This window comes from Staurois parvus, unplaced genomic scaffold (assembly GCF_062004578.1).
Source record: "Staurois parvus isolate SC_StPar_1 unplaced genomic scaffold, SC_StPar_1.0 ptg000059l, whole genome shotgun sequence".
NCBI classification, from domain to species: domain Eukaryota; kingdom Metazoa; phylum Chordata; class Amphibia; order Anura; family Ranidae; genus Staurois; species Staurois parvus.
The window spans coordinates 168,313-194,502 of NW_028317855.1; the positions used below are offsets into that span (position 1 = coordinate 168,313).

The following is a 26,190-nucleotide window of genomic DNA, read 5'->3' on the forward strand; positions in this document are numbered from 1 at the left end:
GCAGGCAGCCTACCGAGTGCCCGAATACGAGTAAGGGATGAGGAGAGAGATTAAGGAAATGTTGGATTTAGGTGTGATAGAACCCTCTGACAGTCCCTGGGCCTCCCCAGTGGTCCTCGTACCCAAGGAGGACAGACCCGTCTGGTTCTGTGTGGACTACCGGAGGCTCAATGACCGGAGCGTGACTGATGCATACCCCATGCCCCGGATAGACTAGCTGCTGGATTGGATGGGCAGAGGTAACTTCTTTACCACCATCGATCTCTGCAAGGGGTACTAGCAGATTCCGCTGGATGCGGACACGGTACCAAAGGCAGCATTCATCACCCTGTTTGGCTTGTACCAGTCCAGGGTCATGCCGTTTGGAAGGAAGAACGCCCCGGCTACCTTTCAGAGAATGGTAGATAAGCTGTTCGATGGGCTGCATGACTTCTCCTGTGTTTATCTAGACGATATAGCTATCTACAGTGATAGGAGGATCCCCTCCGACACCTCAGAGAAGTGCTTGATCGCATCGGGCAAGCAGGGCTGACCATCCTACCTGACAAATGCCATGTTGGGGTGTCCGAGGTCCAATATCTAGGACATTGGGTAGGATGAGGGAAGCAACAACCGGCAAAGGTGGAAGCGGTAGCAAATTGGCCCACTTCCCGAACCAAGACCCAGGTCCTTGCCTTCCTAGGCACCGCGGGGTACTACCGTAAATTCATCCCCAACTACAGTGCCATTGCTAAACCCCCGAATGGATCTGACCTGACAGGTTGTGTGGTCCCCAGAGTGTGAAACTGCTTTCCAAAAGCGCAAACATGACCTGATCCATGCTCCCATTTTGGCAAATGGTTTTGTGTTCAGACAGATGCCTCCACCTTTTGGATTGGGCGCTGTTCTGAGCCAAATCAGGGACAACGGGAACAACCATCCAGTGGCCTACCTAAGTATAAAGTTGTTACCCCGGGAGGTGGCGTACGCTGCTGTGGAGAAAGTGTGTCTTACCTTGGCATGGGCCCTCGAGAAATTGAAGCCCTACATGTACGGGCGCTCCTTCACTGTACTACTGTACTCACCGATCACAACCCCCTGATATGGCTAAACCCGGTCTCCAGAGACATTAGTCGCCTGCTGCGGTGAAGCTTGGCCGTCCAACCCTACAACTTTACCGTCCAGTACCAACCGGGGAAGCAAAACGCCAATGCTGTCCCAGCAAACCGAGTTGGTGAAGTAACCCTCTGAACCAAGGTCTTGCCGACTCTGGTTGGTGTTATGCAACGGGGGAGCCTTGTGAAGAACCATCCCTTTGTGATATTTTGCCCTTTCCATTCCGGTTTTACTCCTTTGTTAAGTGGCTTTCCCGTTCTACTTTTTTTAAAACTGTATATGTTTAGTAGCTTTTCTGTAGACAGGCATTCTGCAGTTTGCTTAGGTAATGGGGATTGTAGCCTTTCATTTATCCAGATTTCAGACTGTGCTGATTACTGCTGTATTGTACTGTAGAGTTTTGGGTGTGGGTGGGGAACCAGGTGCCAGACTGTATGGTGGGGGTGGAGGGTGCAGGGCTCTGCCAGCATGTACTGTATAAGTTGAGTTGTGTTCAATAAACCAATGCATTCATTCACCCTACACGAAGTTCCAACTCGTGGTTTGGGATATCGGGGCAGGATTGTCCTCAAGCTTTAATACCTGCCTTGGCAGAGCGCTGGAAGACTTGCCGGAAAAGGGGACCATTGGCTCAGACTACGCCGCAGACGCCGCATCGCTCCGCTTAAGGGAGCCCAGACGGAATGGTTCCACCACAATAAGTACTATGCCTGTGGAGTTAATGGGGCATCCAGTGTTCTGTGAGTCACTCCTCCCACCACCCCCTCTATCCTTTTCCTGCCCCCTGGATTATGGCAACTGATCTTCGTGTTATCTCCTGAAATGTCCTGGGGTTGAACTCAAAATTTAAAAGCTCTTTCATCTTACAATATTTGAAGACACACAATCCACACACAATCCACACCTGGTCCTCCTCCAAGAAACTCACCTGATGGGCAACAGAATCCTTTCTCTGAAGTGGAACTGGATACAGAGAACCTTACATGCCACATTTTCTACTTATGCCAGGGGGGTCTCTATACTATTGCATAAATCCTTGAGCTGTGTGGTACAAAATATAATCTCAGACCCGGAGGGGCGTTATGTGGCAGTGGTTTTTAAGATCACCTCTCATAAGGTAGCGGTGACTAATGTTTATGTCCCCCCTTCCTTTCGGGACTCTGTTCTGTATACTCTTTTGGAGAAGCTTGCTCCACCTATTGCCTACCAAGTTCCTCATCATGGGCGAAAATAATATCCTTGACTACACGCTGGATACATCCAATCCCTCTAGAGCGCTAAATTTAGATCTGGTCTTTTCCAATATGGCTCTTTTGTCCTGGGTTGCTGAGGCCTCCTATCTGGCTGCTGGTATATCTGATCATACCCCTCTCCTGGTTGTATTACACTTACCTGTTATCAGAGGTTTGCGATCCTGGAGGTTACATCCTGGTTGGGTGGCGGAGCCCACGGTAGAGCCTGTGGTTATGGCCCCCTTGGCAGTCTATTGGCCTGTCAATGAGAACTCCTCCACCCCTCAGAATGTTTGGGATACCTTTGAGGCAGTCACATGAAGTGAATATATCTTAGCCATTAAGGCCGTGAGAGTAAGTCATAATGGTGCACTCAAAGTATTGTTGGACATGTTGCTAACCCATACCCAGCTCCACCAGGTTAAGAGAGATGTATCCATACAGTACCAGAATCTGGCACAATGTATTCAAAGGAGTGCTGAACATCTCTTTGAAAAAGGGGATAAAATTGGTAAATTGTTAGACCTGTTGACAGCTGATGTTTATGCTCCTACCGTTATACCATTTGTTTACTCGCCAAACGGTATGCTTCAAACCTCAAGTGAGGGAGTCCTCCAGGCATTTGTAGACTATTATAGAAACTTGTACTCCCCTATACCTGTGTATGTTGTAGCTGTCCTGATTACCTTCCTGGCAGATCTCCCGCTCCCCATTCTCAGCTAGGACCTGTCTCTGGTCATGCTCTGGTCTTTTTAGACTTAGAGAGAGAGTTTAATATTGTGGACTGGGGTTATATGAAGGAGGTCCTGACCCATAAGGGGTTTTGGGGAGGTGTTTCTCAGGTGGATTGGCTTGCTCTATGACCATCCGGTAGCAGCCATTGAGTCGGGAGGTAAAATATCAGCTCCTTTTTCTATTGGAAGAGGCACTAGACAGGGTTGCCCATTGTTACCTGTTTTTTTTGCCCTGATGATGGAACCTGTTGCACTGACCCTTAGAAGTTCCCCCTTGGTGCAGGACATTCAAGTGGGCAGTTTGCTTGAAAAGATGGCATTATGTGCTAATGATGTAGTGCTTTTTCTAGAGGATCCTGCAGTCTCCTTACCTGCTGCCTTGGGCATTTTAGACTATGTGGCCTCCTTTTCTTGCCTGAAGGTGAATTGGCATAAGTCTCAAGTGCTGCCATTAGGTAGGGACCTCTGTCAACCTCTGGTGGCTACTTTGGCCCCCTGGTGGGTGACTTGGATTAAATAGTTGGGGCTACATATTTCTAGGTCAGTTTCTGAATTTATTAGGTTAAATGTCACACCTATAGTTTCTCTACTTAAACATAAAATCAATGTCTGGAGGATTCTCCTTTTTTCCATGATAGGGAAAATTAATCTGCTCAAAATTAAATTTCTCCCTGTCTTACTTTATCATACATAACTCACAAGTTTGGATCCCTAAATCCATTTTTCAGTCTATACATAGCCTCATCTCTGGCTTTATTTGGCAGAGGGGCCCAGCTAGACTCAGACTGGCAGTGTTACAGCAGCCATGGAAGGAGGGGGGAATGGCGGTCCCGGATTTCCACAAATATGTCCTAGCTGGGCAGTTGGTGTTTGCACATGGCAGTTGGTGGTTGCTCACGAAACCTCTTGATGATGCAGCGGTCGCCTTGGAGGCAGCCATAGTGGGTTCCTTTGAAGCCTTAACACACTTGGTTCATCAGGGTTGCAAATCCCCTCACCCCCAGAATGTGTTGCAGGCCTGGATGACAGCGCATAGGAGGGACCATGGAGGATCTCTCCCCCACTCTCCTCATGCTCCTCTCTGAAAAAATCCCCATTTAGCCCATTTTCTTACTTATGAGGATCTGATAGTGTGGACACGCTATGGGATCAATACCATTGGGGATATAGTACACAATGGGGTCCTGCGATCCTTTGATCAGTTTAAAGCTATACACCACCTGCCAAATACGTATTTCTTTAGGTTCCTACAACTCAGACTTGCATATCAATCACAGATAAAATGTAATGGTAGTGAGTGCTCTCTGTTATAGCAGCTGATACACTCAGGTAACCAAGCAAAACCTCAAATATACAATAAATAATAAAGTGCAGTGCTAAGATGAATAAAAGTAAGGTCACAATAAAACTCGATATAAAATCAGTCTACATGAGTGTAATGAATCCACAAGTGTGCCAATATCAATCTCTCTATATCGGTGCTCCGAAGGAATGATAAGATTATGCTCTTACCAGAAGTGCATAGATTATGCGCGTCAATATATCCATCTCAGAAACTCCAGAGTAGTGATGTATGTGTATAGAACATCCATCTGATATTGGGCAGCTCTGCAGTGAATGGATGATGTCTGCTCCAGAGGTCTCCTTAAGGATCAATAGGGTCAGCACCTGATTACAGGAATTCCCCTTCTCTGGATAGCTTCCCAGGTTCTGCAGGCTTAAAGGCTCCATAAAGAAGCCATAAGAAAAGTGCCCATAGTGTAGCATTGCCAAATATGTAAATTTATTAAATCCAGAAAAAATTGACAAATGGCAGTAAAACAGGGTGCACTAACCAGTAGTTAAGATGGCCGCCATTTTGCCGTGGATCTTTTCCTGACAGCCGAGTAAATATACTCAGCTGTGAGATAGCCCTTTGACAGGAGACCGGCTGACGTAAACAAGCATGTTAGGAGGGTGACAAACTTCAGCCACTTGTATTTATATGCTAATCAAGCCAAAAATGCACTTATGTGGCCAACACTGTGAGGCACTCACCCCTGATAAATAATCCAAAACTATTGTACATCTTAAATGTGACTTAAACAGGTATGCCTTTATAACGTCTCTATTGTGGTACCTTTTATCACAAAGATGCCCTACATATAAAATATATAAATATATGTGAACTAATTCCATATGGTTTGGTAAATAATGCTGGCTTAATAAATTTGGGAAATAAAAGATCCATATAAAATGAACGCCTATGTATATATAAAACTATAAAAACATATTATATCAACTGTATAAAATAGCAGCATTGAAATCATAATAAAAATCATGATAGAAATACATAAAACTACTATAGCCATATCCTTGCAAGATAGACCAGGATAGGCATGAACTCATCAAATTAATAATATAGTAATAGAGCATAAATATAGTCCTTGTCGGGAACACATAAAACCCCGTAAGTACTAAAATCTTACATATAGAACATATAAAAATTATAGAATAGTATACACATGAAATATAAAATCTATAAGAATCCCCGTGGATAAAAATTAAAAACTGTAAAACTTATGTTTGTTGGCATAACAAGATATAGGAGGGATTTATTTGTAAATTTTAGCAGTTATCAATGAAGCAATTAAGATCAACCTCTATATTGTGTCCCATGGGATATAAAGTGCCCTGTTGGAATTTAAGAGTTGTGAAAAAACTCTTAGTATTCCTGTACTTGTAGATGGTAGTGGGAAGAAATCCTTTTCTGAGCCAGTTAGGAAAAAGCAGTGTGACTTGGATCCTCAGATCTCCACAACCAACGTTTTTTCTGTTCTAGGTTCTGCAATCTTTCCGAAGCTTAATCAATCAATAAATAGTTCATCTTAATCAAGGACAAAGGCAAAAAACTCGGAAAAAATTGAAAATGGCTGGCACTCGCCAATAATGTTGGAATTTAAGAGTTGTGAAAAAACTCTGTTAGTATTCCTGTACTTGTAGATGGTTGTGGGAAGAAATCCTTTTTTGAGCCAGTTAGGAAAAAGCAGTGTGACTTTATTTGATCACACACCAAAAGATACAAAGTCAATATAAATGTAGCAAATTCAAATACAAAAAGATATGTAGCTTAAAATAAAATAAAAATAAAGAATATTCGTAGTTTGTTCCTTGGATATAAGAAGAAATGTAGTCCCTTTGTGTAGCTTAGAAAGGATCCTGGCCTAGACATGTGCTCTTAAGAATTGACCATGTGCTGTCCCTTTGTTCAAGCATGCCATGTGCTCCTTCTTTATGTAAGAGTGTGTGAAAGAATGTGTCTGTGTGTGTGAGTGTCCTTTGTAAGCAGTGAGCAAGTGACCCTGTTCCTTGAATGGGCTTACATACTTAAAATGCACAAGGAACTAAATCCTCCCATTATCCTTTGTTTCAAATTTACGGGCTCCTTAACCACTCCCCTAGTCACCTCCCAGTGTAGCAACACATATGTTTCTATTCAATTGCTAGGCCAATTAACATGACTGACAGGAACACTCTAGAAGGGAACTCTGAAGTTCTTATGTTACATATAGCTGTCTGAATACATGATTCATGAATACAATTTAAACTCTCAGACTCATTATATGAAATCATAATAAGATCTACATTACATAGCTATTCTAACGAAAACATAGACTCGGCTTTTTCCTAATTATGTAACCCAGACACAAATAATTCACATCTGTTACTACTCAATTTCAAAACCTCACAGTCACATCCAATTAAGAGGGTATATTCTCTGCCAGGCATATTTCAGAACTTACTAGAGACCGAATTAAAATTTAGATATTAAAAATTAATATTACATTCCCCTCTGAAATATGAAAATTCATATTTTAATTTATATCACGCATACTCCATTTATATCACATACACTCAGGTTTTGATTTAGTAATTTCAAATGTATCATTATTTGTAACTGAGTCAGCAAAACCAGAAAGTATTTTTCTCTTAAGTATGTTTTGTAATAAATCTTCTTTCCTAATTTCACTTCTAATTCGCTTATAGAAACTTCTCATTTTACACATCAAACATAATTGGAATATAATACATAATATAATAAAAATAATTATTACAGGATGTAATAAAATATTTCCTGCTGCAGATGCAACTGAAGTTTTTCCCCACATTGATACAGTACGTTTAAATTTTGACCACCAAGAGTGACCTGAAAATTCAGACCATTCATGTTCTATTTCTTGCAAATTCCCTTTTTCATGTTTAAATCGTATTTCTGCCTTTTGGAGTTCATCTGATAATGCTATCAGTAAACCTCTGTCATGGTCCTACCTTTTCCCTGAGGTTATGTTACTCCATGTGCTGGCGTCCATCTTGGATTTCTGCTGTGCATGGTGGGAATCCTTTTATGCCTTCAGGTCTCTGAGGTCCATCCCCCAGAGGGGTGTGGCTGATGACATATAAGCCTGTGGTCCGCACATGCTCTTTGCACTTGTGTCTTGTGTCTTTGTGTTGCTATTACTCTGTTCTGACTCTCGTGACTCTCCTGGTATCTGATTCGGCTTGTGACTCAACTATTCTTTGCGTTCTCCTTTGATCTGACCCTCTGTTGCTGAACCCGGCTCGTGACCTGTGATTCTCGTCTGCTGTCCTGTACTGTTTTGTCCTGTTGTTGTTGACCCGGTCTGTCTGACTACTCTTTTGTCTCTTCCACCAGCTACACGCCATTGGCGGCGGCCATTACCGCAGCTGAGGTGTCTCGGGGGCCGCGACCTGGTTCCTGGCTGCGTCAAGTCCATCCCCACCATCAAGGGCCCTGGTGAAGGGCAGCCTGGGACTTAGACTCCGCGCCCCGAGGGACTTCGGTCTGTGGGTGGTGGTTGTCGTCAGCCAGGGCATTACATTGTTAGGCCTGCCTGTCCATTCCTCGGCCCCTGCCCTGACAACCTCCAAGGGAATTCCAAGGGAATTCATCCACCTGAGATATATTGTACTGTATGGGAAGAGCACTTATATTTTTCATAAGCATGTTTGTCAAATTCATTCTCATCCCATTAACACTTATTGCTAAAATATCTTCTTCTATACAGAACAAACCTCGACTTAAGTTTTCTGTATGTGTACAAGAAGAGAAGAAAGATTGAACCCTTTCTGAGTTAGACATAACTTGGAAACAAACTTTCTTTTTATCTACAATTGAAATTAACTCAGAAGTGGTTTTAATCTTTTCTATTCTTGCTGAACATAGAGTATGGTTATGGTAACAAGAATGAAATATACCTTTGTCTTGATTAGGTAGACAAATAACTTTAGACTGAAATTGTAAACATGAAGACAGATCTAATTGTTCTAACTCAAAATTATCATTAAATGCAATATCTGTATATTGCAGTTAATAATATAGTAACTGTGTGTTGCTAACAGGTAATCCCAAGACAGTGATTGGAACCAACATTTGTTCTTTTCCTGCTACAGGAATCATTTGAAGAACTATAACATATGTTCTGATAACACCCAATCCACTTATTTACCCACAGATCTGTGTGGTTTATGGCATATACATACTCTCTGGGTAAATTTTGTACAATACCTAGAAGAGTTATTCCACTTTGAAAGGCTTGAGCTATTATTTTAAAATTTGTGGAATATTCCATCTGAATTTCTAAACATGCTCTGGCTATATGGGAATGCTGTTCACTTGTCATTAAATTAAGAGTAATATTTTGTAAATGTAATATAGATGGACCCATAATATTGGCTGTTTTAATCACCATATTTTCCAATATCTGATTTAAGTTTCTTTGTACTTTAATGCTATTGCTTCACACTAAACCAGCTGTCTCGAGATCAGACTTTAATGTACTAATGTCCATACTATTTGTAATACTTCCAATAGTACCAACTCCTCCTAAAATACCTTCAACTATACCACACTTATTCCTGTGAGGATTCTTAATATTAGTTCCAAACCATCTTTCAATACCTAATTCCATATTAACCAGATGTTCTTGACATTGTGGAAACCTTGTTGAGATTTTCCATTCTGAAATGTTGAAGTTCCACAATATAATAACAAACTTTCCTTCTCTCAAAAGGAGTTTGGTTTGGAAATGGTTAATTTGGAAAGGACTAGCTGGAATAAATTTCTTATCCGTGCACTGTGTTCTTTTAGGGGATATTACAATTACATTTGTATTTACACATTTCTTTGGATAATTTTCTATTGATATGCAGCATTCATATATATCTGTGTCATTAATAGATATAGTGTTTTGATGATACACAAATTTATCATTATCCCAGTTCAAATTACCAAAAATACTTTTATGGATAATATCAGTTTTATAGTGATGAAAACTTCCCAAGAATTCACCATTTCTTTTCCAAGTTGGTAATGAATTTTGAGGTAGGTGTATTTGTGTATTACACATCAAATTCAGATTATCCTTTCCTTTTACGAGTCTTAAAGATTGAGGAGATATTTTTATCTCTGGGACAATCAAATCTACCACAGTAACAATTACTTTGACTTTAGTTTGAACCAAAGCTCTTGTTACTTGGAAATCCCATATTTTAACTATGTCCTCTTTTTCATTCCCATTTATATTCAGATGTTCAGGATCAAGAAAGTGTGAATAACTTTGTAATTGATACCAAATATCTGTTTTAGAACTTCCTATTTTCCCAGTATTTAACATGTCTATTGTAATATCTCCTGACCAAATAGTAGGCTCATTTCCCTTTAAAACTATTAACCAGTATCCCATATCTGATAGATTACATTCAAAGTTACTAGTTTTGGTATTGATAATATAAGATCCTTGCATTTTAACAAATTCTGATTTAGACTCTATTTTAGCTCTTACTTCAATATCATTACTATGAACGAAATACAATTCCATACAAGTTCTTCCATAGCCTATGCACACATATACTAACAAGTCTTCAGCTGTATTAATGTCACTGTCCTTAGGAAAAAATCTTTTGTTCCTAATAAGTGTAATGTCTTTCTTATGTAGGGCTTTAGTCTTGTTAACTTGTCACTAGGAAAAAAAATCAATCCTGTGATGAGAAGTCTTTCCTTTTTACTGCTTTGATTTTTCTTATGTTCTTTTGTTATAATTTTTACTTCTTTCTGGAATCTGCGATTCTTTGTCTTTTCCAGATTTTTTAAATCCATTTCTGCAAAGAAATGCAGTATCATTATCTCGGTATAAACAATTTACATTGGTCAGTGTGTACCCACATTTTTTGTTGTCTACGAGTATTTGTTACTGAATTTAGAGGTCTTTGAACTTGTACCATTACTCCTTGAACATCCAAAATATCAAATGGACCTTCCCAATTGCTTTGCCATGGTCCAGTTTTTCTGAAAGTATTTATCATTACTTGTCCTCCTTTTTTGAACTTAGAAGAATGTGGAGGAACCATTTTTTGCATGCGAGTAACTGCATGTGGTACAATAGTGTTCAGATTGTCTTGCAACATCTGTAACCACTTTGTTTTTTCTATTGCCTCTCTTTGCGGCGTTGACAAGAAAGGTTTATGTGGAATCACTAGCTGCATTTTTCTTCCTGTCATTAACTCAAAAGGAGAATACTGTGTTGCAGAAGATGTTGTACTTCTGACACTCATCAGAACCAATGGTACAACATCAACCCAAGTATTTCCTCTGTCCAATAACATTTTTGCAATTCTTGATTTGACAGTCCTATTCATTCTTTCCACAATACCTGCAGATTGTGGATGATATGGCACATGAAATCTCTGTTGTATACCTAAGATTTTACACATTGCCTGCATAATTTTACCTGTGAAATGGGTTCCTCTGTCACTACTGAGGTTTGTTGGTATACCCCAGACTGGAAAAACATGATTAATTAGCATTTTAGCAGTTGTTAATGCATCATCTTTGCGAACAGGCAAAATTTCAATCCATTTTGAGAAAACATCAACTACAACTAAAGCATATCTGTACCATTTTTACCTGTAGGTAACGGTCCTATATAATCTAGTTGTAATGTGGAGCATGGTCCATCTGCTGGAGGAATTCTTTGTAATGGAGCTTTTTGACCCTTTGGTCGAGGATTCACTTGAGCACAGATTAGACAAGATTGAACTACACTGTCTACTGTTTCTTCCATTTTGTCCCAGTAAAATTTTTCCTTGAGAATTTCAAGCAATCTTTGTTTACCTATGTGACCTAGGCTTTCATGATTGTATTTTTTAAATTCTACCTGTAGATGCTGCGGTATAACAGGACGCAGAAACCCGTTTAAGTCAGGACACAAAATTCCGTATTCACATACAAAGGGAAATTTTGGGTCAACCTGAGAAGCAGAAAGAGATGGATCCCTTTTCTGTTCTTCTGCAAAGGAGGGAATCTGTGTGTCTGTCTTCCCAACAACATTAACTGGGACTGGTTCAGACTGAATCACTGGGAATCACTGGTTCTCCGTGTAAAGCTGTTTCTTTTGCTAAGAGGTCAGCTGTTCTATTGCCTACACTCATCTCATCATTGTCCTTCCTATGAGATGGAATTTTAACAATTGCATAGGCAAAAGAATTTTCCTCTGCTAGCTTAAAAATTGATTCAAGTGTCTCTTTGTGCACTAGGACTTTATTGGATACATCTACAAAACCTCTACGTTTCCAAATTGGTAGATAATCTGTCAGGGAACGTACAACATATGAACTGTCGCTGTAGATCACTAATGGACTTCTGTTCTCTTCCTTGTATAATGTAATCACAGTTTTTACTGCTTCAAGTTCTGCCCTTTGAGCTGAAAAATGTCCTGGCAATTTGTGCTGTATGGAATAATTACGCTCTGGATACCAAATTGAATATCCACTGTAATAATTACCAGACATACAGTATCTCGAACCATCAACAAATACAGGTTCATCAATTTTCTCTGCCTCTACAAAAAAGAGGAGAGGAAGTCTCTTGGACTTCACATAAACATTCATGTTCTAACCCGTTGTTTTCCATCAACTGAGGTAGGATATACTTGGCATTATGTTCAACCTGTATTTTCTTAGGTGATAGAGCTAGCAACCATTGAGAAAATCTTTGGTTGGAAACTCCAGGAACATTTTTCTCAAAAAGGTACTTCAATGTGCTATATGGAGTTTGTAGAATAATTTTGTTGAATCCTACAATATGCTCTGTTGCTTTTACTGCATAATGTACTCCCACAAGTTGTCTGACACAATCATCAAAACCTCTCTCTACTGGGGTAAGAAGACGTGAGAAGTATCCAAGACTTCTCCAAACTCCTCCCTGTTTCTGAATCAAGACAGCTGAGACTGCAGTTTCTGAAGCATGCACCTGCAAAGCAAATGGTGCTCGCTTATCCACAGTAGCCAAAGCTGGAGCTGTATGTAAATCATTTTTCAACATTTCAAAAGCCTTTTGCTGGATTTCTGTCCAAGGACCAAATACATTTTCCTCATTGTACTTCAGCAAATCATACAATGGTTTGGCTTTTTCTGCAAATGATTCAATAAAATCTCTAGAAAAATTTACCAAACCCAGAAACTGTCTCAGTGCTTTGAATGTTGTTGGTACAGGAAGTGACGCAATAGACTCAATTCGTTCTTGTAAAGGCTGTCTATTTTCTGGACCAATCAGAACTCCAAGAAATTTTACTCCATTTTTCATGAGCTGAACTTTGCGTGTATTCAGCTTGAGACCTTCGTCTTGCAGAAGTGTAAACAATTCTGCCAAGAGGGTCCTGTGTTCAATCTCAGAATCCGTCATAAGCAAGATATTATCTACATATTGGATTAAACAATCTGGTCTAGAGAATTTAGACAAAACTTTTGCTAATGCCTGATGAAATATATACTTAGAAGAATGATATCCTTTTGGAAGACGCCTAAGACAATATTGCACATTTCTGTGGACAAATGAAAATTTGTATTGGCAGCTCTCAGCCAATTTAATACTAAAAAATCCATTTGCAATGTCAAGTACAGAGAACACTTTCGCATTGGCATTTATTTGTGACATGAAGTCTGGAGTTTCCGCCACAATGGGTGTACAACTTGGAGTGTATTTGTTTAGCATTCTTAGATCTATCAATAATCTGTATGCACTAGGGTCATCACGCTTTGCCACTACCCACAAGGGATTATTTGTAACTGAATTAGCTTTCTTGATGATACCCTGTTCCAAAAGTTCTTTTATGATTACTGATACAGGTTCATCAGATTCTGGCGGTAACTTGTATTGTTTTAATGGGGGACGGTCTTTGCCTTGTATATTCACTTCAACATCTTTAAACAGTCCTGCTTCATTTTTACCTTGACTCCAAAGTTTTTTGTGTAATTGTACTAACTGTTTCAATTCCAAATTATCTCCTGCATCTGGCCATTTATAGTCCGCATCAATTGCTTCTGTCAAACAGATGCTGCCGACTTCACAATAATTTGCTGGGTCAATTACCATAGGCTTACAATTAGCAGGGCCTTGCCAAACAATGCCATTGGCTAAATCAAGTATCCACCCTCTTTGAGACAAAACATCAGTACCAATAATGTTCTCTGATCCTTGACAAAACCAAAAGTCTATTTCCATTTGCAAACATCCTGGAATTTCAAAAGACACATTTTTACATTTTTTAGCTTGAACATCACCTTTCCCATTGAACCCTACAACTGTACAAACTGCTGCATTTGATGGAATAGGTCATTTCAAACCTGTGACGCTAATCTGAGCTCCGGTATCTAAAAGACATTTTGGCTGTTAATTTTGGCTTTTACATAGGGACGCCCACACTTGTCTAAGAAAATTGGAGCTACATAATCCAGACAATGAGGCTCAACCTCCCTTTCCTTCACCAGTCGTGGTGAAGGTAATAGTGGCTGTCTTGAAGTACTGGATGAATGTGCGTTGTTCACATTTCCTCCATTACCAATTGACATTTCACTGAGCTCTCTTATCAGAGGAGCGTAGGGTGAAGATGACATAACTTCCTGTGAACGAGGTAGAGCAGACAGTTCAGGAGAAATAAGTCCATTTTCTTTTCCCAAATTTCTCATCTTTCAAAAATGTCCTACATTGCCACTTAAAATGCCCTGGTTTTGTACAATAGTAGCAATTAAGTGGTCTTTTGCATCATTCCTGCGGGGGGCAGCATTTCCTGTCTTGAATTTATTCTGATTTTCATTTCTAGGATAACTATTCTAAATTAAATCAATCTTTGGTCTTACATTACTTTGCTTTAATTGCCTTCTTACTTTGTCTATAACATAAGCTGCATCATCCAAATTATCCTTCCCATTAGCAATCAACAAAGATGCTGGATCAAGATACTTAAATTTTTTTACAAAATCCTTGACCATAGCAGGGGTCTCTTCTTGTAAATTAAATATCATCCTGTGTTTCGTTCTCAAAACACTGACTATGTGTGGCTCTAAACAGACAGCTAAACCCTTGTCAGAATCTCCAGCAAACAGAAGCCCACTGCTTGTGTTGTCTACCAAAGAATCCAACTTTATTTTATAGGTGAAACTGAAACACAATACAATAACAGCATATCAGTATACATAGAATAACTAGTGTAACATAAATGACAGATGACACAGAAGAAAGGCACTTACAGGTGATGATGTCTCAAGCCCCTTGGGAGAGAAGCAAGCACACTGCATCCACAGTTAATAGAAGTCTAAAATGGCTGACGAGCTTCCTAAATCAAGAGTCATTTCCTGTCTGAGAGCTTACATATCCAGAGGAGAACTGCCATACATGTTTGCCACTAGATGGCAGTGGTACACTACATGTCCCATATAAGTAACTTTAATCCAATTGGCCTGTGAAGGCAACACATCCTGTATGCTTTAGAAAATCGAATTCTAAAATCAAAAGGATCATCATTAATAGTAGCTCTTAAGGAGTCTAAAATTTCCAAACTAGGTGTCTCCTCTCCAGTAGTGAATAACAGTAACTGCCGCAATCGTTCAGTTGCATTGCTATGTATTTTCAATATCATCTTCATCAATATATGGAGTTTTGATTAACCTGCAAGCCATAAAACTTGGGATCCATAATCCAAAAATATGATTTCTTTGCTCATGAGTTAATTGGAACCTGTCGTAAAAATTCTCAAAAACATCTGAATTATGGAATGAATTTACTATCATATCATATGCTGGTATATCCTAAAATATTTTCATTAACTGATCCTGAATCTGTACTTTAAGCTTGGACACCCTAGTAAGTAATTTCTGTCTCTGTACTTTAGCCTCACTGCTTTCCTCATGTGTACCTCTGGGTGAATCTGGAATATATGAGGCTTGAGCATTATCTGATTGCTTTTTTTTAGACACCACAGCTATTTGCGTTTTTCTTAATATTGCAACATTTTGAGATTCAATTTCTTGCTCAAGATGTTCAATATAGTTACAAAAAGTTTCACAATTTGTACAATTGGACTCAATAGTATCATGCATTTTTGTACTCTGTAAGACATTTTCGCCCTCTGTCTTAACAACACAAACCACATTTTTTTCAGGCAATTCAAACACCATAGAATTGAAAACTCGAACTAGCTTCATAATGTTACGTAATTTTCTTTTCATCTTATTAAACGAAAATCTAAATCTATCAATATCAACATTAGCCTGCATACATAGATCATACATAGATTTCCACAAACCAGTATCAGAAGAATGGCTAGCTAAACCTTGAAATTCCAACTTACTTTCATTAGCTAATGAATCAATAAATTCCATTTTTGCTACTCACCGAATTTAGCAAGTTTTCTGTTTTGTCCTGGCTTAGGAACTCATCTTGTCTCCACTTGGATCCTCAGATCTCCACAACCAACGTTTTTTCTGTTCTAGGTTCTGCAATCTTTCCGAAGCTTAATCAATCAATAAATAGTTCATCTTAATCAAGGACAAAGGCAAAAAACTCGGAAAAAATTGAAAATGGCTGGCACTCGCCAATAATGTTGGAATTTAAGAGTCGTGAAAAAACTCTGTTAGTATTCCTGTACTTGTAGATGGTTGTGGGAAGAAATCCTTTTTTGAGCCAGTTAGGAAAAAGCAGTGTGACTTTATTTGATCACACACCAAAAGATACAAAGTCAATATAAATGTAGCAAATTCAAACACAAAAAGATATGTAGCTTAAAATAAAATAAAAATAAAGAATATTCGTAGTTTGTTCCTTGGATATAAGAAGAAATGTAGTCCCTTTTGTGTAGCTTAGAAAGGATCCTGGCCTAGACATGTGCTCTTAAGAATTGACCATGTGCTGTCCCTTTGTTCAAGCATGCCATGTGCTCCTTCTTTATGTAAGAGTGTGTGAAAGAATGTGTCTGTGTGTGTCCTTTGTAAGCAGTGAGCAAGTGACCCTGTTCCTTGAATGGGCTTACATACTTAAAATGCACAAGGAACTAAATCCTCCCATTATCCTTTGTTTCAAATTTGCGGGCTCCTTAACCACTCCTCTAGTCACCTCCCAGTGTAGCAACACATATGTTTCTATTCAATTGCTAGGCCAATTAACATGACTGACAGGAACACTCTAGAAGGGAACTCTGAAGTTCTTATGTTACATATAGCTGTCTGAATACATGATTTATTAAACTCAGACTCATTATATGAAATCATAATAAGATATACATTACATAGCTATTCTAAAGAAAACATAGACTCGGCTTTTCCTAATTATGTAACCCAGACACAAATAATTCACATCTGTTACTACTCAATTTCAAAACCTCACATTCACATCCAATTAAGAGGGTATATTCTCTGCCAGGCATATTTCAGAACTTACTAGAGACCGATTTAAAATTTAGATATTAAAAATTAATATTACATGCCCAGTTCATATACCCACTTAGTCTCCAACTGATAGACCGCCGTTTCTTGTGGGTCCCTCTCCAATGCGGAGTCACTATGTCAATCCCTACAAAACTAAGCAATGTAGGGTCTCTGTTGTGATAAAATCTAAAATGCTTAAATAAGGAATGCTCTTTAAATCCCCGCTTATCGTTATAAACATGTTCGCCAAGACGATCTCTCAGTCTCCTTGTTGTCCTACCGACATATTGCTTATTACACGGACATGTGAGCATGTAGACCACGTACCTGTTGTTGCAGGAAATTAAGTTCTTAATTCTATAAGATCTACCTGTAGTGTTCGAAGTAAAGGATACTACTTTCCGTTTTCTACACGTGTTACATGTGCAAATCAAACATCTGTTACAAGGATGGAATCCTCTTAAATTGGAAAATAATGAAATGGTGTTAGGTGGATCCACAATGTTAGGCGCCAGACGGTGTCTAATGGCCATCGCCTTATGGAAAATAAGATATTTGTAAGTACTGGGTCTGTTTTGAGAATTTCCCAATTCTTTTTAATAATACCACTCACCGTTCTGTGTTGTATAGAATATGTTGTGATGAATGGGCAGACACAAGATGTTGTTTTTATTGTATCCATTAACATTTGGTCCCTGTCCAAACCTGCCACATCATTAAGAGTACTGTCAAGAGTAACTTCACTATATCCTTTATCCATAAATCTGTTTTTTAGAATCCTGGCTTGTGAGTGGTAGTCATTAATATTCGTGCAATTTCTACGGATCCTAGTAAACTGGCCTTTCAGAATATTAGCTAGCCACAATGGATGGTAGCAGCTATCCATAGTAATATAGCTATTCCTATCTGTTTGTTTGAAAAAGGATTTTGTAGTGATTTTTCCTTTAGAGTTCATCAAGGTAAGATCTAAAAAGTTGATCTCTATTTTACTGAAGGTATAAGTCAGATTAATATTGAGGTTATTATTGTTCAAATTTCCAAAGAAATAAAACAGACTGCTCATCCCCATTCCATAATAGGAGAATATCATCGATACCTTTTTGTATAGCAATAATTCCGGCCACTCCCTCACATAAATCAGGTCTTCCTCCCAATAAGCTATAAAAAGATTGGCCAAACTAGGAGCAAACTTGGCCCCCATGGCCACCCCCTTAATTTGTAAATAATATTCTTTATTAAACCAAAAATAATTCTTTTGCATTGCAAATTCCAGTAAGTTTAAAATGAATTCCTTTTGTGCCATGGGTAAAGTGCTGTAGTGCGTGAGGAAGAAGTCTGCTTCTTCCATACCATCCTTATGACTAATATTGGTATACAAGGATGCTACGTCTGCTGTAACCAAATAAGTGTCTGATGTAATATTGACATCCTTAATTATGTTCAGGACTTGTTTCGTGTCCTGAAGATAGGAAGGTGTTTGCGTAATGAGTGGCTTAAGGTAATAATCAATGTATTCGCCGATTTTGCAACATAGAGACCCTATCCCGCTTACAATAGGTCTGCCTGGCAGATTCAATGGGTCTTTATGAATCTTTGGTAAGATGTAAAACGTGGGTAATTTCGGTGCCACTGGACATAAAAAGGCTTTGTCTTTCTTATTTAAAAACTTATCAAAACCCACTTTGATAATTTTTTTCAAGGCACGTTTAAAAACTGGAAGGGGATCTTTAGGGAGGAGAGAGTAAGTGGTTTTATCACTTAAAATGTTGCATACTTCAGAGACATAATCACTTTTGTTTAATATGTCCACCCCTCCTCCCTTATCGGCAGGCCTGATAACTAGGTCTTTTTTCTCTAAAAGGGACCTCATGGCTTTATTGGTACCAGCGCTGTAATAAGGTTGTTTGATAGGGATGGTTGCTAATTCCTTCAGGACCTTTTCCTTGAAAAGATTAATACAGGAATGTGACTGCGGTGGGGGGTTATAGGTGGACGCATTACAGAGATTAGAATGAACAAACTGGCTAGCAGTGGTGCTTGAAGAGAGAGGGTTATTCATAAAGTATCTTTTTAATGATAGTTGTCTGGCAAATTTATGCACATCTATGTATGCTTGAAATTTATTGCATTTAGTAGCTGGGGCATATTTTAGGCCCTTATCCAATAAATTGAATGCTTCCTTGGTAAATACACTATTGCTTAAATTAAAGATACCTTTACCTGCTAGATTCTCCATTTTTTTTTTGTTGTGTCTGTTACATCGTCTCTCCCCCTCTTTCCCCTATAGTTCTGCTATATATCAATCACAGTTTGGGAGGGCCCCCTGTTGCCTTTGCCCCCTCAGACATAGAAACTATGCTGTTTGATGACGATCTACTCAAACCCTTGTCTACTGTATATAAATCCCTGTTTCCTTCCACTCATAGCTTACTCACTAAATCTGTGGCTAGCTGGGAGGCAGTGGTTTCCGATCTTGATACAGAAGATTGGGAGGATATTTAGGATGCTCCCTTTGTCAGGCTCATTTCTTCTTGGGATCAGCTTATCTATTATAAATTTGTTCACCGTATTTATCTGACTCCTGCTAGGGCTAGCTAAAATATTTGGTAATGACTCATCCTCCTTCTGGTGTTGCTTAGTCTCTGGGGCCAATTTTATGCACATTTTCTTTGACTGCCCTGCCATACAGCGATACTGTTCGGGAGTAATTCAGTGTGTCCAGTCGGTCACTAGCATACCCCTTAATCTGTGTGACATTGTCTCCTGAGTTTGGTGGATGACTTGGCCCCCACTAAGGCCATTTATACTTTTCTCACTCTCCTTTTCTATTATGCACATAAACTCATTGTACTGTCCTGGAACAAACCCAAGGTTCTAACTGTTGCAGCTTGGAAAGCTGCTATAAATAAAACCCTCCTGTCAAGGATAACCCTGTCACGTGTCCCCCACATGTCACGCCCACAGCGACTAACCGAGACATGCACGTGCGGCCGTGACAGGGGAGTAATGAGGGAATAAAGGGGACTTAACTTGAATATCTAAAACCGTATATAAGATCAGCCGTGACACACTTACAATCCCGCACTACCTTTGGCCACCACCAGATGGAGACTCCACTCCAATCCAGCGGGTCGACCACACACTGGCAGATACAAATCTTATACACAATCTGATGCACTGATTAAAGTTGAGGACCAGCTTAGTAATTACACACCCTTCTAGAGTCCCTCCAGCTATCCTAGCTTGAACCCCGTGGTTAATCACATTTCCACTGTCCACACACCCCCTGTACCAGACACACCACAAAAGGTAGTCTGCCACCACCCAACAGTTTATCCGCAGAATGGTCTGTTGAGACACCCCACACACACAGATCTCCGTCTGGCTGATCTGTTACCTTTTACAATCTGCACGCAATCTGCCCACACGCAGAACAATTGCATACAGATTGGCAATGAGCTTAACCGAGCGTTTAAAGGCACTAAACTACAATACAATCTAATCCATTTTAATCTTTCCAATCTAATCTCTCCAATCCAATCTCTCCGAAGATATGAGCACTTGCTTAAGTACACAGAAGTTCACTAATAAAGATTTAATTTCCCGAAGTGGGCAGTGCATAAAATATGTACAAAATATAAAAGTTACAGAAAATACAAAAGATATAAGAAGACACACAAATGACTAGTTACTATAAAATAAAAGGGAATAAAAAGAATAACATTTTACCCTGCAATCCGTTGGTCAATTGAACCAGCTCCGTACGAATCACCAATGTTTCGATGCCCGTGTACTCAATTTATTGGGATATGGACATGGGCGGTACATTAGTCTTCGGCCAATTGACAATGGGGGGGTGGTCCTGATCTGCCCACAGGGGGTATTGTGCCCAAGTTCAATTGGGCCAAGACTGGCCTGAACACCAAGTTGGGGATTAGATTTCCGACACCAGTGCATCAGCCCGATCGCGGCAATACCAAACACTATTCGACTGTCGCGATCCAGCGCCACCTAACCATTTCCTGCATTTTCCTGGCTTCCTCCCCAAGCCACGAATATGATTTTTATATGTAAATGTAGTGCACAGAATGCCCTGCAAAAAGGAAGCATGTTCAGCTCTCTGCAACTAATATTTTAGCTTTTATGAGAGATTAAACATACTTCTTTGATGTATCGATGTACATTATACAACAGGAAGCTGCCCTGTCTTCTGCCATTAGCTGCAAACCGGTTTTCCTAGAATGTGACAATCTTATTAACACAAAGGTGTCACATCCCAGAAGCCTGGCTTTCAGACTAATTAATGCTAATTGATGACTACTGTCTGTAATGTCTATTGAGTAATTGTGTATAAATACATATCTGTATCCCAGACCAATTGATGACCACTGTCTGTAATGTCTTGTCATTTCCCTAATGCCAAGGGACTCAATACACATCCTTAATGAAAATGGCTGGAATGTCCGAGTATCTGTTCCTGAATACACATTTGTAATGAAAAGGCCTGATCTACATCTAATCTACTCAAACCTGCTATGGCTATGATTACATATTTCCACTGTTCAAATTTTTATCCACTCAAATCTCACATGTCTGTTACGTTACACCTCCCATTATATAAGGCAACTTATGCTAATAGAGGGGTACCCTGTAAATTTGATAAAGTCTTGGGTGGCTGGGTTTCTTCCCCTCTTTCAGTGGCAGATTGAGGAGTGCTGTACTTTGGTTCACATAATAATTATATTGGATTTTTCATGTACATTGCTTAACTGTCTTGTTGGCCAGTGAATTCCTGTTCCTGGACTATGTGACAACAATGCCTTTATCGAAATGGTGTGGAGAGGGTTTCTTTGTAACCTCTAGGATGTATGTGTTTTTGTGTAGGGGGGTGTCTTATCTCTCCTGAATGTATATGTATACTGATGCTCCCTGTACGACACGAGCATGTTTCTCCTCTTATTTGTATTTTGTATTTACTAGTTTTGTTGTGTAATTGGATGACTACCTGGCTTGTTGGCGTTGCCATAGCTTGTTTTTTGTTATTAATTTGTATGTTTTTTCTGAAAAATTTCTCAAATAGAATTTTACAAAAAAAAAATGTTAGCGCGGTCTTTTGTATGCTTTTTAAGGGAGCTAGAGAACAGGAAGGCACAAAGAACGATGTGGTTGGTATTTTGACACTAAATTAATGATGTGGCTGGGCAAAGTTTTGGATGGCATTGTGAGTTTTTAGTATTTTAAATTTAATTTGGTGAGCAGAAGCCAGTGGAGGGATTGGCATAGAGGGGTAGCAGAAACTGAACGATTGGTAAGGTGGATGAGTCTGGCACAGCATTCATTATGGACTAAAGAGGGGATAGCCTATTTATTTCCTAAGAAAAATAGATACTCTCTGTGTAATAAATGAAGGCTCCATCCCCTACCATTACACACATACAATGTCAGGAATTTCCAGTCAACCTGCACAATGGCTGGAACATGGGAATTTTTTAAATGTGCCAACACAAAAACCATTAGATAAAATGATATGCAGCTTTATTAATGCTTTAAAATACATGCTAAACTGTATCATCATGAGGTTCCAGGGTAAAATATACAGCATATCAATTAATGGACTGGTGTGTTTCACATATGTCTTGCTTTATCAGGATCGACTTGCAAATATGACCTCAAGATATGGCAAATAATGTACAATCTATAATAGATAAACATTACAATATATTCATTAAGTCGCAATAGCCAAAAAGGGGCATTGCAAACCAAAAAACATATTAAATAAAAACCTACCATTGTGTTTCAGGAGGAGAAAACAAAACACATACCAAAATCACACTTATACCATGTCTCCCCATATTGCCATATAGGAGGAAAGAGGATTACAAATTCAGGGGGGACAACATAGTGACAAAGGCCTGACCAAGTCACAGCTTTTACCTATATGACAAAAATCACATACTCCTGGAGCAGACAATAAATAAAATTAACAGTCCAAATGTTACATGCGAAGACGTCCTATACAGAATCTATAAATAAAATCTCAATTAAAAATTCAGTCATTAATATCCACATAATGACCTAAGTAACCCCACTGTCTGGGCATACACACTCTCACTTATATCTTAACTCTTTCCCACCAACCGTATGCATATGCTGCCTCACCGAACTGGCCTTTTTTCTTGTGGGGCCGCATACTTGCATATCTGTTTTTGTGCTGGGAGTGTGCCACACAGCGCTCTCAGCACAGAGACCGGACTCTCACTGGGAGCCCCAGATCGGGACTCCCGGGTTCAGGTCATCTGATCTCTGTGATAGCCTCGGATTGGCTATCACAGTGATGAGTCACTGTGTAGCTCACTCCTGTGTTTAATTTCTTTCTGAATAAAGAGAGATGCATTGTATCTCTCTCTCCTTGCAGGGGGATGCTGTAAACAAACAAATGTGTGCATAAATAAATAATGAAAACATAGATCAAGGCTTTAGATAGGTCAGTGCCAGGGTTAGTGTTTGGATCAAGTAAGGGTCAAAGGTCATGGTCAGTATTTTTTGACCAGGATTTTTTTTTAAGCATTTTTTAAGTTGGTATCAATATTAGTTATTGCCAGTGTCAGTATGTTTTAGATTGTTTATAAAAAAAAAAGCGCAAAATGCACATTATTGTTTAACTGTACTACGGGTACAAGCAACAATTGTATAGAGAAATGTGGTATCGCTGCAATTGTCAGCAGGAACATTTATTTTGGGTTGTTCTTTGGCAGTAGGTTATGGTAGTAGCAGGAAATATACAGTTACATTTTTAAAAAATTATTTTTTTCTTCACTACTTTGGGACAGTTTTCTTTTGATAATAAAAGAAAAATCAGAAGATATCCATTAGTATTTAACACCAAAAGAAAGTCAAATTTGTACTGAAAAAAATAAGGTGTAATCCACCTGAATTTCACAAAGTAGTTATGATACTGTATGTACGGTTTCACAAACGCATGTCAAAGTTCAAAAATTGTGTTAAGGTATTAACATTTTTTTTAACCTTAGTCACTAAGAGGTTAAGATGGAACAGTTATAACACCTACACACAAATGCAGGGATGTCTAATTATATCAAGACTTATAAAACTTAATAATGGAAACTGTCCAAATAAGCCATCAAATATTTGAATACTCCCAACAGATAGCTACATCTCATATTTGCACTTATCCAGAACCTCCAAACGAGGCCAGCCAATTTCAAGTACAAACTCTTCACAAACAAGCATTCCTGCCTACCAGCATTTTTCCTGACAAAAATCTCACATATACCAAAATGGCGCCCAAGCGTCTATCTCTCAGATCCTGACTCTTATAAAGGGGCTGGCCACACCCCGGTCTCTCACACCTTGCCATGCCACACCGTCCAATGCCCAGTATACTGGCAGGAAGTTCCCTCTTGTCATGGGAAGGGCCGCCTGGAAAGCCTTGCTGGATGTGATGTTACCCGCCATCAGCACACCCCCACCAGAAGCCGAAATCATGCACGAAGAGCTGCACTCAAGCCACTGGAAATTAGAAGTGGGAAGCCAGAGCCACCAGTTCCTCAGCACAAACCAGCCACCTAGACCAACCAAAGAGAACAAAAACAGAACAAAACACTACAGCCATGAGTTGATGAGTTGAAAGCTATACACCGCCTGCCAAATACACATTTCTTTAGGTTCCTACAGACATGCATATCAATCACAGTTTTGGAGGACCCCAGTCACCTTTGCCCCCTCAGACATAGAAACTATGCTGCAAAATGAATATCTACTCAAACCCTTGTCTACTGTATATAAATCCTACAGCGCCAACACAGCAAAAATACATCTACTACATCAACAGGATTGTGGAGGAAAAAAAAGTGGCCACTTGCAGTGGTGAAGATTGGGTCCAGATTCTATAGCATGTTGGGTGTGGTGGGAGGAACTCACTCTTGGTGAAGTTAATGCGTAGACCCAAGCACTGTCGAAAGGTAGAGTAAAGATCCCACATGGTGGGAAGGTCCGTGGATACCGCCAAGGAGAAGATTAAAATGTCATCCGAGAAAAACGCTGTGCGTATCTTAGTATCCCCGGTCTAAATGCTTGTAAGAAGTGGATGGTTATTGAGCAACCAATACAAAGGTTCTATAGCCAAGTTGAGTAATTGGGAGAGAAGGCATCCCTGACACGTCCCCTTCGTCAGATGGATAACGGGTGAGATAGTTCCTGAAGTAACTCCCTGTGGCGGAATACATGGACTGTATGAAATTCACTATTTGTCCCATGAACCCAAACTTCCTCATTACCAGAAATAACCATTGAAAACTAATGTTGTCAAAGACTTTTTCTGCATTGAGGGAGAGAATGGCTGTGTCCTGCAGATATGAAGAACTGCCTAACTGCCAGCATTTAGCATTATCATTGATGAGGGATATTGGGCGATAAGAGCCAGGGAGAGTCTGGTCTTTTCCCTTTTCTGCCAGTAGTTTTATATATGTCATTGAACCCGTGGGAAGATAGGGTCCTCCCTCCCAGATGCCTTGTAAAAACATATAGCAGTATATGAGGTCTATAGTCTTGGGTCAGCTTATAGAATTCCATCGAGTACCTGTTGGGGCCAGGTGTCTTGTTTGATAAATGTTTAATTGTAAAGAGGATTTTGGCATTTGAGATAGGGGCATTTAGCATGTCTATCTGAGAGTCTGATAATGCAGGCAGATTGAGGGAGACCAGGAGAGAATTTGCCTTTTATAAGTCTGTGGGCTCCTCAGAATACAGTTTTTGATAAAATTCCATCAGCAGGGAGGTTGAATTTGTATTGCCCGATGCCCAGGACATGTAGTTCTGGGCGCCGAGCAGGTAGTTTTTGCCAACCTTTAGCCCTGCTGCAGGCAGGCAAGCAGCAGGGCTCACTTGTCAGGTGGAAGCATTTGGGTGGCAGTGCTGTCACCAAAAATCATCACATAAGGGACTTTGTTCCCTTTTGTGATGAAAAAAAAAGTTGTTTTTTTTTAGATTGTAAAAAATGAAAGTTACTCCCAAGCACATAACAAAAATTTCCACACCCCTGCCAGGTTATTTATGGTTGTGAAGTTGTAAGGGCCCCTTTAGTGTCCCTCAATGCCATTATATGGGTGGGTTCATAAGGCCCTCAGCAGAGTTTAAGCATTTTACTGGTCTTATTGCCAAATTTATTTGATTTCAGAGAGTACTAGGATGCCTTAATCCTCTCCCTTTGGTCTGCCTATGGGCCAAAGCTACATTTTGTGGCTAGCCAAGCTTGTATAGTCTCTGGAGAGTGGTTTAGTAGTAGATCCGCTAGGGCTAGGACAGAGAGCATCACCAGCTTGACAAAATTGATTTAAAGAATGTTGTTTAAATTG

At 39.6% G+C, this 26,190-nt stretch overlaps 1 protein-coding gene and 1 pseudogene across 4 annotated transcripts in view; one reads left to right on the plus strand and one right to left on the minus strand.

Annotated features, from left to right (window-relative positions):
• Positions 1 to 26,190, plus strand: part of ARID4B (AT-rich interaction domain 4B) — an 851,761-nt gene that overhangs the window by 151,628 nt on the left and 673,943 nt on the right. The window lies entirely within an intron of this gene.
• On the minus strand, positions 6,946 to 24,818 carry LOC149469765 (uncharacterized; annotated as a pseudogene).